At 38.6% G+C, this 16,321-nt stretch overlaps 2 non-coding genes across 2 annotated transcripts; both read left to right on the top strand.

Annotated features, from left to right (window-relative positions):
* The first annotated feature begins 8,955 nt into the window (after window positions 1-8,955).
* On the top strand, window positions 8,956-9,062 carry LOC121225749 (small nucleolar RNA R71). The gene has a single exon (XR_005923625.1). It is a non-coding gene; the product is annotated as a small nucleolar RNA R71 (small nucleolar RNA).
* Window positions 9,063-15,778: 6,716 nt separating this feature from the next.
* Window positions 15,779-15,885, top strand: LOC121225220 (small nucleolar RNA R71). The gene has a single exon (XR_005923136.1). It is a non-coding gene; the product is annotated as a small nucleolar RNA R71 (small nucleolar RNA).
* The last annotated feature ends 436 nt before the right edge of the window (window positions 15,886-16,321 follow it).

Raw genomic sequence — 16,321 nt, forward strand, 5'->3', positions numbered from 1 at the left:
GTCATTTTACTCATTTTTGCTTAAAATCGCGTAGCTCAAGTCGTTTAACATAATTTCAAGCTTCATATTCTACCATAAAACATCAAAATGAACACATTTCACCTATGGGTCTTTTTCCAAATATGAACCCTAGGTTAAATTATTGCTAGAATAAGCTAAATCAAGTTACCGTGACTTCAAAAATGTAAAGAACATTAAAAATGGGGCTTGGAATCACTTACTATGAAGCTTGGAAGCTTAACAAAACCCTAGCTATGGAGAACCCTTGAGATTTTGGCCTAATGAAGAAGATGGGCTCATTTCGCCATCTTTTTCCCTTTTTTAATCTTTTAATTACCAAATGACTAAAATACCCTTCATTAAAACTTTAGTTATTTTTATCTATGTATGTCCATTTTTGTCCATGAAAACCTAACGGTCTAATTACCATTTAAGGACCTCTACTTCAATTATACTCTTCAATTTAATCCTTTAGCATCTAAAACTCATATTTATCAACTTTTGCAATTAAGCCATAGTAGGCAAATTAAGCATGCTATCTATAAAATTTTCCACCGATACTCTAACACATGCATCTAATCACTCGGCAAATTATAAAAAGTTAATCAGAATAAACTTTTCTATCTCAAATTCGTGGTTTCACAACCACTATTCCGTTTAAGCCCTATTTTTGGATGTTACATTTCTCCCCCCTTTAGGGATTTTTGTCCTCGAAAATCTTACCTGTGAAAAGATTTGGATACTGTTTTTGCATAGCCTCTTCAGGTTCCTATGTAGCCTCGTCTACCCCATGCCTATTCCATAATACTTTCACAAGTGCAATACTTTTGTTCCTTAGTTGCTTGACCTCTTGAGCTAAAATCTTTACCGGTTCTTCACCATAAGACATATCTTGCTGAATCTCAACCTCTATCTGTGAAATCACATGTGAAGGATTAGAACGGTAACAACGTAACATGGACACATAGAATACATCATGAATCTTCTCTAACTCTGGCTGCAAAGCTAATTGATATGCTAATGGTCAACTCTTTCAGTCACCTCAAACGGTCCAATAAAATGTGGACTTAGTTTGCCTTTCTTGTCAAATCTAAAGACTTTCTTCCACGGGGATACTTTCAAGAACACTTTGTCACCAACTTGATACTCAATCTCTTTTCTTTTCAAGTCTACATAAGACTTCTGTCTATCTGAAACTACTTTCAAGCAATTTCTAATAACTTTTACTTTCTCTTCAGTTTCTTTAACTAAATCAACCCCGTAAATCTGATTTTCTTTAAGCTCTGTCCAATACAAAGGTGTGCGACATTTACGTCCATACAAAGCTTCATAAGGTGCCATTTTCAAACTCGACTAGTAACTATTATTATAAGCAAACTCTACCAATGGCAAATATTTCTCCTAACTACATTGAAATTCTAAGACACAATATCTGAGCATATCCTCAAGTATCTGAATAACTCTCTTTGACTGATTGATGTGAATCACGATAAGTTTTAAATTTATGATTGATCATACTTGAAAACTAACTATTGTCATGATAAAGGCAAGCGCACCTATCGAACAGTAGTATAGTTTATAGCAAGACCGGAATGTCGAACCCAAAGGAACTAAAAGTACTAGTATTAACTTTCTTTTTATTATCTATCCTAAAAATAAAGGGGTTAGTTTTATCTAAATTAATTAACTAAACTAAGAATACACAGGAGGAAAGTTGGGGAAATACTTTTGGGAAAAACTGATTGATTTGGACAATACCCAAGGAAAAATCCACGTAGACTTCACTTGTTATTTGACTTTGAATCAGACAATTTATTCACTTGACTTGATCCGTAGAAATCCCTAAGTTATATTATTATCTCTCTCGAGACTAACAACATCTAACCCTATGTTGATTAATTGAAATCTCTTTCTAATTAAAACGCCTAGTGTTGCATTAACTCGATCTATGGATTCCTTTATTAGGTTTCACCCTAATCCGGCAAAATTATGTCGCCTTATGTCTAGGGGTGTAATCAACTCCGCTTTATTATGCTAGATCTACTCTTAGACAGGGACTTTTGCTCCTCTGAATAAACACATCAATACTTGAATCAATATCCTAGAATATTAAAGCAAGAATTAAGAACTCATAATTAAGAACAAGTCAATTATTTATCATATAATTCAAAAAATAATAACAAGATCCGTCTTAGGTTTCATTCCCCTGAGGTATTTAAGGGATTTAGTTCGTAAGTATAAAATAAAACATCTTAGAAGAATAATGATAACAAAACATAAAGAAACCCAAAAATCTCGAAGGAAATTGAAGGGAAATCTTCAGTCTTGAAAGGGGATCCAGCTTCTGAGATCGATCAATCCGCTTTCTTCGAATAATCCCTTGCCTTCTACTCCATATGTTCTTTCTAGGTACCTCCTGGGGTGTTTATATAGGCTTTAGAATGCTTCAAAACCCTCAAGAGTGGCCTTTTTAGAATAGAACTAGACTTGGGCTCAACAGGGACACGCCAGTGTGAGGTGGCTTAGGCCGTGTTACAATCTGTTAAATAGACACGGGCGTGTGAACTACCCATGTGAGGAAGTCTAGGTCGTGTTGATTTCCTACGTTGACTCATTTTCTTCGTTTTTTGGCCCATTTCTCGCTCTTTTTACTCTCCTATGCTCACCTAAGTATAAAACATGAAATTAAAGGATTAGGAGCATCGAATTCACCAAATCTAAGGATAATTCTTCCAAAAATGTGCTAAGCATGGGATAAAAATATGTATAAATTACGATTTATCAAATACCTCCACACTGTAGTGTTTGCTTATCCTCAAGCAAAATCCTCAACTTACAATTAAAATAAATTCTTCTCAACTTATAATTCCTATCAATAGTATCTCAAAATAATCCATAAGTAATCATACATTGAAAATTCAACTCGAAGAACATCAAAGATTCAAACATTCCAAGTTGATCATTTTATCACGAAAACATAGGTGTCTCCCTTCATCTAAGTTATCACCTTTGATTCAAAATATCACAGAGTTTCACATCCTCACTAAAGATTCACTCAAATCATCGAGGTGTTTAAGGACAAGGAATTTAGCACTCAACAATCAACATGAAAAGTTATTACCATAGGCTTGCGCGAAAATTAAATCTCCACCACTATAAATTGAGATAATTCATCAATCAAAAGGTCTTTAGAGGGTTGTAACGTGGCTTTCGTTAGGGGGTGTGGTTACAAGTTGAAAGAAAGGGTAAGAATCGAGATTGAATTGAAAAATTACCTAACTATAAAAATACTAAAACTTGATAAATTACATTCCTAATTAGAATATCCTAGAATTGAGCTTTTATTCATGGAATATGGAATTAAATACTTAAGCTCAAAAATAAAAAAGTTACTACTAATATGTATGTAGTTTTTTTTTATTTAAGAACAAGTCAAATTAACATGGAATTTTTCTAACTACCAAAAATAAAACATAGCTAAGCAATTTATTCAAATCAAATCTCGAAAAAAATAGGGATCAAATGAGGGGATTTCAACAATAATGGGTTATGGGTTAATATTGATGGTAAATCAATGAATAGCTTGTTAGGCTCAAGGGGAATCACTAAGGGTTAATTATGAAGGTAGACTTTTATCATCTCGACATTTTAAATCAAATAGTGTGGTCTTGACATGCATAATCAAGCATGTTCTAGAATAACAATTTGATATTGACGCACTTAAAGCAACAATAGAAGTGAGCATGAAAGAAATAATATATGCTTTAAAGGCTTAAGATCTCACGAAAATTATGGCTTTTTGATGTTAACCCTGTGAATTTCGACTCAAGATAATACCTAAACTTGGGGAAACAACCTAAAAAATTTTTAATTCTCAAAAATCAACTTTATCATGCTTGATTCTCTAATTTCTTAAAGTCTAAAAATCAATGCATAAATGCCTATGTTTTAATTCAAGATATATCAATAAAAATCATAAATTAATCAAAATTCATTTTAATAATGATATGAGAAGATTATTTGAGAACAAGACGAAATTCATGGATTTTTCTAATAATGATATAAATAACCCCCACATACTTACAAAGTTTGATTTACTGAAAAATATAGATATAAGATCATAAGATAGGGAGAGAAGTGAAACTTACTGAATGTTAAATGGAATCCTTGAGTTGGAGTTATGGAGAGTAATCGGCCAAGGCAAGGATGAGATCGGAGGAAGTTACTCCGGTGGTGGTAAAGGTTGGGTTCCACAACCACAGTGTCCAGCGAAGAGGTTATCGTAGTGGTTGGGCAGGACATGGTAGTCGTGGAGAACTTTTTCTAGTGGAGTTTCAAGTTCCTAGGTAATAGTGAGATTTGGAGCTCTTTATAACTGCAATAGAATCAATAACTCTTTACGAAATATAAAGAAGCATGATTACTCGTAAAGAAATGTTGAAAATATAAATTGTTTAATATAAATTATAAAACCTAAGGATGAAGTAAAAATAAAATTTAAAAAATAAAATAAAAAAGTAGTTTTAAAAAGATAAATGTAAAAACATAAAAATAATAAATAAAAGTCTTTAAACATCTTCATCGCTAGATAGTTCGCAAGGTGGGGGCAGCAATGAGATATGAAGGTGTTGACAAATCTAATGTAGAGCTGCATCAATGTGATCAAAGCGCTGAAAACATTACTGCTTGAATCGAGTGAGGTACTCAGAAATGTTGGAGAGTGAACCCGCCGCATGAACTGGATGATGAATAGGTGGTGGCTGTGAGGCTGGATCCTCGTGAGGCAGAGGGTCATCATCGGCAATGTCCTTTGGGTCCTCCTGGTCGGTTGAATGGATGAGGCGGTACTGGGGAGGATCAAATCCACGTTGTCACTCGATCATCCTCATATGCAGCATACTCGAGATGCCTTCTAGGGACATCTGACCGATGAGAGTGAAGGAGGATGCTTGCGCCATCGTGTTGAGGAGTCTGAAGTACTGTGCCAGGCGAGTCACATAAGGGTCGATGGAAATGACTCCCTTCCTATGCCGTTCTGTCTAATGGCGAATGACGAGGGCAATGAAATAGGCGAGGTCGAATACGTGCCAATGTGCCATGCTCCATAAAAAATAGGCGTCGTTAGTGTTGACGACACCGGTGTTCTCTCGCCATCCTGTCAGGGTGTGGGCTAGGATAGCGTAAAGGTATCTCAGGGATGGGGCGCGAGTTGATACCTTAGAGCGACTCGGGTCATAGGTGGTCGAAGTAGGTACGAGGGCCCTCTAGCAGTTTGAAAGGGAGTAGTAGATGTGGCGATAGAGGCTGGGAAGTCATCGTCATCCATGAACTCCTCTATATATAGTCCAGTGCGTCTCCAAACTCAGGCACACTCAGCTGGCAAACTAAACTACTGAGATGGAACTAGACCGTTCCAGGATCATCAAACTCTGTCATAACAACACGAAGATAGAAGGTCGAGTAGAGTTAGAGTGTGAGCTCGAGGTATGTTGGCTCGATGATTTCGAAGAAGAGCCCCCATAATTTAGTAGTTAGGAGAGCCCAGACAGCGACAGCGAGTTGGATCTGCTCTAGCGCGGTCTAATCAATGCAACAGCCAAACCTAGGGGTCGGGCCCATAGTATCTGAAAAAGTTCCTCCTGAGGTCCCAGGGGAAACTGTAGGAATGGGTGCCGGATTACGGTGGTAAGACCCAAGGATGGTGCTGCTCCTTTTCGCTTCTTTGAGATAGGGACGATAGTCTTCTTGCCTTTTGGGTTCGGCATGGTATCTGCAATGAAAAGACGAAGTTAAAAAAATGTATACAAGCATGTTAAAACTAAATAAAAATACTTCACAGGGGTTACTGACTAAAGGGAAAATCTACCAAAAATAATCAAGTCCTAATAGCTATATCCAATCATTATTAGCATTAGGAATACAAAAATAGTGCTAACAAAATACCTAGTGAATGAGTGCATGATAGCATGAAATCTATGGAAATTTTAGAATGAATGAATGTACATAATGCAGCAACTAAAATGGAAAATTTCTAAATAAGAACAAAGAGCATAAGCATGATTATCATCAGAACCATTCAAATAAAACAAGAAATAACAAGATAATACAGAGAAGAGAATGGACAAACACAGTAATGCTTGTGGGTCGACCACGGGCGTAGGCAGTGAAGCTGTGTGGTGCGCAAGCATGAGAAGAGGGGAGAAGGGAGAGAGATGGGAGAAAAACTAGAAGGAGAAAGGAGAAAGGAGTGGCTGATCAGTGGTGGGAGAAGGGATTTTCGGCGGCTAAGGTTAGGGTTTTTGGGGAAAGGGATGATGAATAGTGAGGGGTTTATATAGATATTGGGGCACACGGTCGTGGGGCACGCTCGTGTGCCCTTATTTTAGCCCGTGTGTTTCGTGATTTTCAAATTTCGACGCGTCTGAAATTCGACCCATGCCTGTGCTCTTTGGGCATGTTGGTGCACACGGCCGTGTAGCACGACCTTGTCCTACTTCGTTCGCTTCTCCCACGCCCGTGTATATGTGTGCATGCTCGTGCTATTTTGACAGTATCGGCCACGGTTGGTGGGCACGAGCGTGTTGCACGCCCGTATTAATTTGGAAATTTTGACCATGGTTTATAGACACGGGCGTGTCGCACGCCTGTGTTGATTTGACAGAATTGCCCACGGCCAAGTCACATGGCCGTGGCAATGTATCAAATCCCGTGTTGGGGAAAAGTTTTGCTCTGTTCTCACCCGGCCGTATCACACAGTAGTGTCGCCGCCCGAGGTACGCACACGACCAAAGGCATACCCGTGTGCCTGGACGTGTGGATTTGGAAAACATGCGTTCAAGGACTCAGTTAATGATTTAGATGTTAAAAACTAAAATTTTAAAGAAATTAACACTGTTAGTGCTCGGGTTGCCTCCCGAGAAGTGCTTATTTATAGTCTAAGCTCGACTTACCTCGATTTCGCATAGTCATGGTGGTTCAAGAAGTTGAAACTCCTCTTTCCTGCTATCAATTGTATCAAAATAAGGTTTAAGTCGAGTACTATTTACCTTGAAAGTGCTGACTTTGGCATGTGTTACCTCGACTATACCATACGGAAAAATATTCATTACCGTAAAGGGAGTCACTCTGTCTGTATTGTGCTCTAAAGTAGCAACTCGGGGGTCATTTTCATCTAACAATACTTTGTCCCCAACTTTATTTTGCTTTGTTTCATCCCTATGTTCATCGTGGTGTCGCTTTGACTTTTCGTGTGCTTTTGGTTTCTCCTTGACAAGTGTTCGCCATTCATCTAGTTCATCGACCTGAAGTCTTCGTTCTTCATAGATAGGTCCTTTGTTGTTACTTGAACATGGCTCACGTATGCTCCTCGAACGTGTTTCCTGCAAAGAAGGTTGCACCACATGACTAGTATTAATAGCATGATTTATACAACCACCTTCAATATTCGATGTATTATTCAAATTATGAGCTTGAAGAGTGATTGTTTCATCACCTACACGAAGTGTGAGTTCACCTGTACCAACATCAATAATGGTTCTAGCAGTTGCTAAAAAGGGTCATCCTAAAATCAAAGGCAATTCACTATTCTCTTCTATGTCTAGAACAACAAAGTCTACTGGGAATATAAATTTATCGATTTTAACAAGAACATCTTCAATGATACCCCTAGGAAATCTAATGGTTTTATCAGCTCACTGAATGCTCATCCTAGTTTGTTTGGGTTTCCCAAGACCTAGTTGTTTAAACATTTTATAGGGCATGGCATTAATGCTCGCCTCTAAATTAGCCAATGCATTATTCATGTTGAGACTACCAATCAAACAAGGAATCGTAAAACTATCTAGATCTTTCAACTTGTTAGGTAGCTTATTTTGTAGAATGGCTGAGCAAACTGCGTTCAACTCTACATGCGACGCCTCATCAAACTTCCGTTTATTTGCTAAAAGCTCCTTTAAAAATTTAACTACGTTTGGCATCTGCGAAAGAGCTTCAATAAACAGTAAGTTAATGTGTAATTTCTTTAATAGTTTAAGGAATTTACCAAATTGTTCATCCGTGTGGTCTTTCCTTGTCGCACTGGGGTATGGCACACGAGGTTTGTACTCTCTACTTACCAGTTTTTACTCATTCTGGTCCACCTCACCTTTACCTTTACTTGCCACAATTCCTCACCTCAGTTCTAGTTCAAGTTCAACTAACCCTTCTTTTTCTCGAGCGATAATTGCATTGAGTTGTTCTCTTGGGTTGGATTCAGTGTTACTTGGCAAGCTACCTTGTGGCCGTTCAAAAATTAATTTGGCAAGTTGACCTATTTGAGTTTCGAGCCCTTAGATCGACCCTTGTTGATTCTTAAGTGTTGTTTCAGTATTCTAAAAATGAGTCTCTGACACTGAGATAAAATTCGTTAGCATCTCCTCAAGGTTCAGCTTCTTTTCCTGCTGGTAAGGTGGTTGTTGAAAACTCGAGGGATGTCGTGGCCTTTGATTTCTTTGTCCACCCCATGAGAAATTGGGATGGTTCCTCCAACCTGCATTATAAGTGTTATTATATGGGTTATTTTAAGATCTTGAATTGTTACCCATATGTTGAACTTGTTCCTCCTCAGTGCTAGGGTTGAAAGATTGATATTCTTTGTGCACTCCTCCTCCATTTGCATCACACCTCATCACTGGATATACCCGAGTAGAACCATATAAACCGTCAATCTTTTTATTCAAAAGTTCTACCTGATTAGATAGCATAGTAACCGCGTCGAGGTTGAAAACACCGGCTACTTTTGTCGGCTTTGTTCTCATGACTTGCCACTGATAGTTATTCATTGACATCTCTTCAATAAATTCGTAAGCCTCTTCAGGTGTTTTATTATTGACAGTCCCACCAGCAGCTGCATCGATCATCTATCTAGTCGAAGGATTCAGTCCATTGTGAAAAGTTTGAACCTGTAGCCAGAGTGGTAACCCATGGCGAGGGCACATTCTTAATAGATCTTTGTATCTCTCCCATGCATCATAGAGGGCTTCTAAATTCATTTTCACAAAAGAAGAAATATCATTCCTTAATTTAGCCGTTTTAGCCGGTGAAAAATATTTAAGTAAAAACTTTTCAGTCATTTGTTCCCAAGTAGTGATTGACCCTCGTGGTAACGAGTTCAACCACTATTTAGCCTTGTTCCTCAATGAAAAGGGAAATAACCGAAGGCGAATGGCATCATCAGAAATGCCATTGATCTTAAATGTGTCACAAAACTCTAGAAAGTTCGCCAAATAAGCGTTTATATCCTCGTCCTGCAAAGCATCAAACTGAACAAATTGTTGTATCATTTGAATCATGTTAGGTTTCAGTTCAAAATTATTTGCAGCAACAGCAGGCCTAACTATACTCGATTCGGTTCATGTTAAATTAGGTTTAACATAATCATACATAGTACGAGGAGCAGGATTCTGATTTATTGGATCTGCAGTAACCACAGGAGGAAGCTAATTATTCTGATTTTCAGCTATCTCCTCGGTTGTGGTTTGAATATTGTCCTCTTGTCCTTCCTCTATGTCACATAAGCTTCGCCTAATTTCTCTTCAGTTTCTGCGAGCTATGTGTTCTATCTCACTATCAAAAAGTAATGGTCCTGACGGGTTTCTTCTAGTCATAAACTATAAAACCTGCCAGAAGGAGAAAGAAAATTTAGTAACAAAAATCAAAATAAAATTTAAATTGCAATACAATAAATGTCTAAAGTAATAAAAATTAAGTGTTCTTAATATTTTAGTTCCCGGCAACAACGCCAAAAACTTGATTGATGTGACTCGCGATAAGTTTTAAATTTATGATTGATCGTACTTGAAAACTAACTATTATCACGATAAAGGCAAGTGCACTTATCGAACAGTAGTATAGCTTATAACAAGACCAGAATGTCGAACCCACAGGAACTAAAAGTACGAGTATCAACTCTCTTTTTCTTATCTAGCCTAAAAATAAAGAGGTTAGTTTTATCTAAATTAATTAACTAAACTAAGAATGCACAGGAGGAAAGTTGGGGAAATGCTTTTGGGAAAAACTAATTGATTTGTACAATGCCCAAGGAAAAATTCACCTAGACTTCACTTGTTATTTGACTCTGAATCAGACGATTTATTCACTTGACTTGATCTTTAGAAATCTCTAAGTTATATTATTATCTTTCTTAAGACTAACAACGTCTTACCCTAGGTTGATTAATTGAAATCTCTTTCTAAAACCCTAGTGTTGCATTAACTAGATCTATGGATTCCCTTATTAGGTTTCACCCTAATCCGGCAAAATTATGTCGCCCTATGTCTGGGTGTGCAGTCAACTCTACTTAATTATGCTAGATCTACTCCTAGATAGGGACTTTTGCTCCTCTGAATTTTTATTTTATTTTAGAACAAGTTAAATACATAGGCTAACTTATTACAAACAAGACATAGCTAAGCAATTTTTTCAACTCAAATCTTGACAAAAATAGGGATCAAATTTGGGGGATTTCAACAATAATGGGTTAAGGGTCAATATTGAGGTTAATACAAAGAATGACTTGTAAGGCTCAAAGGGGTTTACTAGGGGTTAATCGTGGAGGTAGGCTTTTCATGGCATGAGTGGGTTAATCCTAAGTGCCTTAATCATTTTGATATATCAAATCAAATGGTGTGGTCTCGACATGCATAATCAAGCAAGTTCTAGAATAACAGTTCAATACTGAAGCACTCAAAGCAATAATAAAAGTGAGCATGAAAGAATTAATAGATGCTCAAAAGGTTCAAAAATCTCGCAAAAAATTATGACTTTTTGATGTTTAGACTCATGAATTCCAGTTCAAAGTAATACCTAGACTTGGGGAAACAACCTATAATTTTAAATTCTTAAAAATCAACTTATCATGCTTGATTCTCTAACGTCTTAAAGTTTAAACAATCAATGCATAAATGCCTATGTTTTAATTCAAGATATATCAATCAAAATCATAAATCAATTAAAATTTATCCTAAATATGATATGAGAGCTTTTCAAGAGAACAAGGTAATTATTTAGGGATATTTCTGATAATGAAATAAATACCCCCCACACTTAAGATGTACATTACCCTCGATGTACAAAGATAGATATTAGAGTATAAAAATAAGATAGGGAAAGAAGTGAAACTTCCTGTATGATGAAATCCTCGAACTGGAGTTCTGGAGAGGAATCGGTTCGAGAGTGGAGGAGGATACTCCGGCGGTCGTAGAGGTTTATTAGGCCATAAGTCCTGCGCCAAAAGAATATTATATCTAGTGGTAGCTCTGGTCGTGGTCGATCAAGACATGGCAGTCGTGGAGAACCTTTCCCGATGGAGTTTTAGTTCCTATGTAACGATGAACTTAAGAACGATATATAACTATGATAAAATCAGGAACTTTTTAGGGGATATTAGGAAGAATAATTACTCAAAAAGAAATAATCAAATTTAATAATTAAAATTAAAATTTCTAAAATCTAATAAAAATAAAAAGTAGTTTCAATAAAAATTAAAAACATAAAATAAGAAATAAATATTTCTAAACATCTTCATCGCTGGATGGTTCGCGAGGTGGGACTGGCGATGAGATGTGGAGGTGCTGACAAATCTGCTGCAGAGTAGCATCAATGTTGTCAAATCATTGAAAACACTGCTGCTCAAATTGGGTGAGGCACTCATACATGTCAGCATATGAAGCCGTCGCATGAACTAGACGAGAGGGTGGTGGTGGCTGAGTCGGTGGACCCTCGTGCTATAGGGGGACATCATCAGGAATGTCTTCGTATGCTTCCTCCTCGGTAGATTGGGCGAGACGATACTGGGGAGGGTAGGTTCCTCGGTGCCTCTCGATCATCCTCATGCTAAGCTTGCTCGAGATGCCTTGTGGAGACATATGGCTGATGAGGGTGAGGGATGATTCTTGGGCCGCGGTGTTGAGAAGCCTGAAGTGTCGTGCCAGCCGGGTCACGTAGGGGCCAGTGGAGATGATCCCTTTCTGATGCCACTCCGTCTGGTGCTAAATCGCAAGGACAATGAAATAGGCAAAGTCGATGACGTGCCTTTGCGACATGCACCATAAGAAGTAGACATCGTGGGTGTTGACGGCGCCAGTGCTCTCTCACCTCCCTGTAATCGTGTAAGCTAAAATAGATTGTAAGTACCTCAGAGGTGGTGGGAGAACTGATGCCTTGGAGCGGCTACGATTATAGGAGGTCGTGCTAGGGGCCAAAGTGTGCCAACACTTCGAGGGAGAGAAATGTATGTGGTGACTGAGAGCATGTAGTTCATTCTCCTCCTTAAACTCCTCCGTATATAAGCCTAGTCAAGCACCAAACTCTAGGACGCTTAGCTGGTAGACTAACCCACCTAAGCGAAACTGGACCGTGTCGAGATCATCGTACCTTGCCATCACGGTCTGAAGATGGAACGTTGAGCAGAGTTCCATTATGAGCTCGAGGTATGTTAGCTCGATAATCCCGAAGAACAGCTCCCAAGGGTCAGTGGTTAGGAGGGCTCAAATTGCGTCATCCATTTGAACTTGTTCTATGGCAGCCCAGTCGATGCAGCAGCCTGCAATTAAGGGTCGGGCCTGAAGTATTTGGAAAAGCTCTTCTTGAGGCCCTCGGGGGAACTGAAGGAGAGGGTGACGAATTTTCACGATTGGACCTGCGGAAGAGGAAGCTCCCTTCCTCTTCTTTGAGGCTAGTACGACGGTTATCTTTTCTCTTGAAGACAACATGGTAACCACGATCAGAATCATCAAGTCATCTTGATGAGTGGTCAAAGTAGAAGGAATACAATTTTCAATTAAAAAGCCGAATGTTAGCCACAACCAAACATAACTAATATAATAATTTCGTGACTTTATCATTGTATGTAGTAATGGCATGTGTAAGACAAAAGAATGAAGCTTTCCTATCAATATGAAATGTATGATAAATAATTGAAAAATGCAAATTACATGAGAGACATTAGCATGGAAATGTCATGAGGATAGGCATGGTAAAGTCATGGGTATGAATTTTCCATAATCACTTGATTTTAACATGCATTGTATAATAACTAACCTAAGAATGCAAACTAAAGGATAAAATAATGAGCAAAATGAAAAATAATTCAAAAGAAATGAAGATTATGCTAATAATAAGCATTAGTAATGAGTAAAATAGAAGTGAAAGGAGTAAACAAACGCTAAGGGAGAGATATTGAGCGTCAAAAATGAAGTTTGAGGCGGTGTACGGGGGTGGTAGAGAGGCCGTGTGGAGTAGCAGTGGCTAGGGTTAGGGTTTTTGAATAGAGAAGAAAGTGAATAGTGCAGGGTATTTATAGATTTTGGGGCACATGGCCAAGGCACACGCCTGTGTCCCCCAATTTCAGCCCGTGTGATTCGTGAATTTCAAATTTGGGTGCGTCTGACGTTTAGTACACGCCCATGTTTCTCGGGCGTGTGGGTTCACACGACCGTGTCGTCCGTGCTATTTTGGCAGGCTCGACCACGGTTCTTCCACACGAACGTGTCGCACGCCCGTGTTGTTTTGGCAGGCTCGACCATGGCCATATCACACGGCCGTGGCATTTTATCGTAGCCTGTGTTGGGGAAATCCTTGCCCTATTTTAACACGGCCTTAAGCACGCCCGTGTGCTTGGCCGTGTCTCTGTGGAAACACCTGTATTCAAGATTTCTATTAGTAAGTTAGGAGTTAAATACCAAATTTTAAAGAAATTAATATTGTTAGTGCTCGGGTTGCCATTCGAGAAGCGCTTATTTATAGTCTAAACTCAACTTACCTCTTCGTTGTATGATCATGCTGGTTCGAAGAGTTTATACTCCTCATTCCTACTGTCAATATCATCAAAATAAGGTTTTAATCGGGTGTTGTTTACCTTAAAAGTGCCGAACTTGGGATGACTTACCTCCACCGTACCAAATGGAAAAATACTGAGTACCGTAAGAGGGATTTCCTCATTCAGTGTGGTAGTGACAATGTGGGGATCTGCGACATCTAATAAGACCTTATCACTAACTTTAAGTTGATTTTGAGAGGTATCGAGCTTGTTTTGGCGTAGTCTCGATTTGTCGGGTGTTCTTGGTTTGTGCCTCCACCATTCATCGAGTTCCTCGATTTGTAGTCTTTGATCTTCATGAACAGGTCCTTTACTTAAGAATGACTCATGTACTTCCTTCAGACTTATCTCCTTGCAAAGTGGGTTGTATCATGTGGTTAGTTTTAGTAGAATGGGTTAAATGATCACCTTCAATTCCTGATGTGTTGCCAGAATTGAGAGCTTGAAGGGTGATTGTTTCGTCTCCCACCCGAAGTGTGAGTTCACTTGTGCCAACATCAATGATGGTTTTAGCAGTTGCTAAAAAGGGCCTTACTAGAATTAAGGGAGTGTTGTTATCCTCTTCTATGTCTAGAACAAAAAAGTTAATGGGAAATGTAAATTTATCGATTTTAACTAGCACATCTTCAACAATACCCTTAGGGAATCTTATAGTTTTATCTGCTAATTGAATGTTCATCCTAGTCTGTTTGGGTTTCCCGAGACCTAGTTGCTTAAACATTTTGTAAGGCATGACGTTGATACTAGCCCCTAGATTAGCCAACGCATATTTAACGTCTAAACCACCAATTAAGCAAGGAATCGTAAAACTCCCTGGATGTTTTAGTTTGTTGGGTAGTTTATTTTGGAGAATGGCCGAGCAAACTACTTTCAGCTCCACATGCGACACCTCGTCGAACTTCCACTTATTTGCTAAGATCTTCTTTAAAAATTTCATTGCATTTGGCATCTGTGATAGAGCTTCAATAATGGTAAGTTAATATATAATTTTTTTAAGAGTTTATACCAAATTGCTCATCTGAGCGGTCTTTCCTTGTCACGTTGGGGGTATGGCACACGAGATTTATATTCGACAGTCACCGGTTTGTTTGTATTTTGATCTACCTCACCTTGACCCTTGCTTACCCAGTTTCTTGCCCCGGTTCTGGTTCAGGCTCAACGACTCCTTCGTCATCTTGAATATTAATTGCGTTGAGTTGTTCCCTTGGGTTAGGTTTGGTATTACTTGGCAAACTACCTTGTGGTCATTCGGAGATCAGTTTGGAAAGCTAGCCTATCTGAGTTTCGAGCCCTTGGATCGGCACTTGTTAATTTTTAAGTGCTGTCTCAATGTTCAGAAAACGAGTTTCCGAAACCGAAATAAACTTTGAGAACATCTCTTCAATGTTTGGCTTCTTTTCCTGTTGGTAGGGTGGTTGTTGGTAGCCCAGAGGATGTTGTGGTCTTTGATTTCCTTAACCGCCCCACGAGAAATTTGGGTGGTTCCTCCAACCTGCATTATAAGTGTTACTATATGGATTGTTTTGAGGTCGAGGATTATTACCCATGTAATTTAATTGCTCGTTATCCATGTTGTGGCCATAAGGTTGGTATTCTGAATGGTTTGTTCCACCACTACTTGCTTCGCACTGCATTACTAGGTGAACTTGTGAGGAATTAAGAAAACCATCAATCTTTTTATTTAAGAGTTCTACCTGATTAGAGAGCATGGTGACCGAATCGACGTTATAAACGTCGGCTATTTTTGTCGGCTCTGTCCTCATGACTTGCCACTGATAGTTATTCAGTGACATCTCCTCTATAAACTCATAGGCATCTTCTGGTGTTTTATTGTTGATGGTTCCGCCTGCCACTGCGTCAACCATTTGCCGAGTCGAAGGATTCAGACCATTGTGAAATGTTTGTATTTGGAGCAAAAGCGGTAACCCATGGTGAGGGCACCTTCTCAAAAGGTCCATGTATCTCTCCCATGCATCGTAGAGTGTTTCTAAATCCATCAGCACAAATGAAGAGATATCATTACGTAATTTAGCCGTTTTAGCCGGCGGAAAATATTTTATTAAAAATTTTTTGGTCATTTGTTCCCAAGTAGTAATTGACCCTCGTGGTAACGAGTTCAACCACTGTTTAGCTTTTAAATGAATAGGGAAACAACCGAAGACGAATGGCATCATCAGAAATGCCATTGATTTTAAATGTATCGCAAAATTCCAGAAAGTTTGCTAAGTGAGCGTTGGGATTTTCATCCCGCAAACCATCAAACAAAACAAATTGTTGTATCATCTGAATAGTGTTAGGTTTTAATTCAAAAGTGTTTGCAGCTACAGCAGGTCTAATTATGCTAGATTCAGTTCTTGATAAAAAAGGTTTAGCATAATCATACATAGTGCATGGAGCAGTATTTTAATTAACCGCAATTGCAGGAGGTAGCTGATTGCCTTGGTTTTTAGCCATCTCTTCGATTGG

This window comes from Gossypium hirsutum, chromosome A03 (assembly GCF_007990345.1).
Source record: "Gossypium hirsutum isolate 1008001.06 chromosome A03, Gossypium_hirsutum_v2.1, whole genome shotgun sequence".
Lineage (NCBI taxonomy): Eukaryota > Viridiplantae > Streptophyta > Magnoliopsida > Malvales > Malvaceae > Gossypium > Gossypium hirsutum.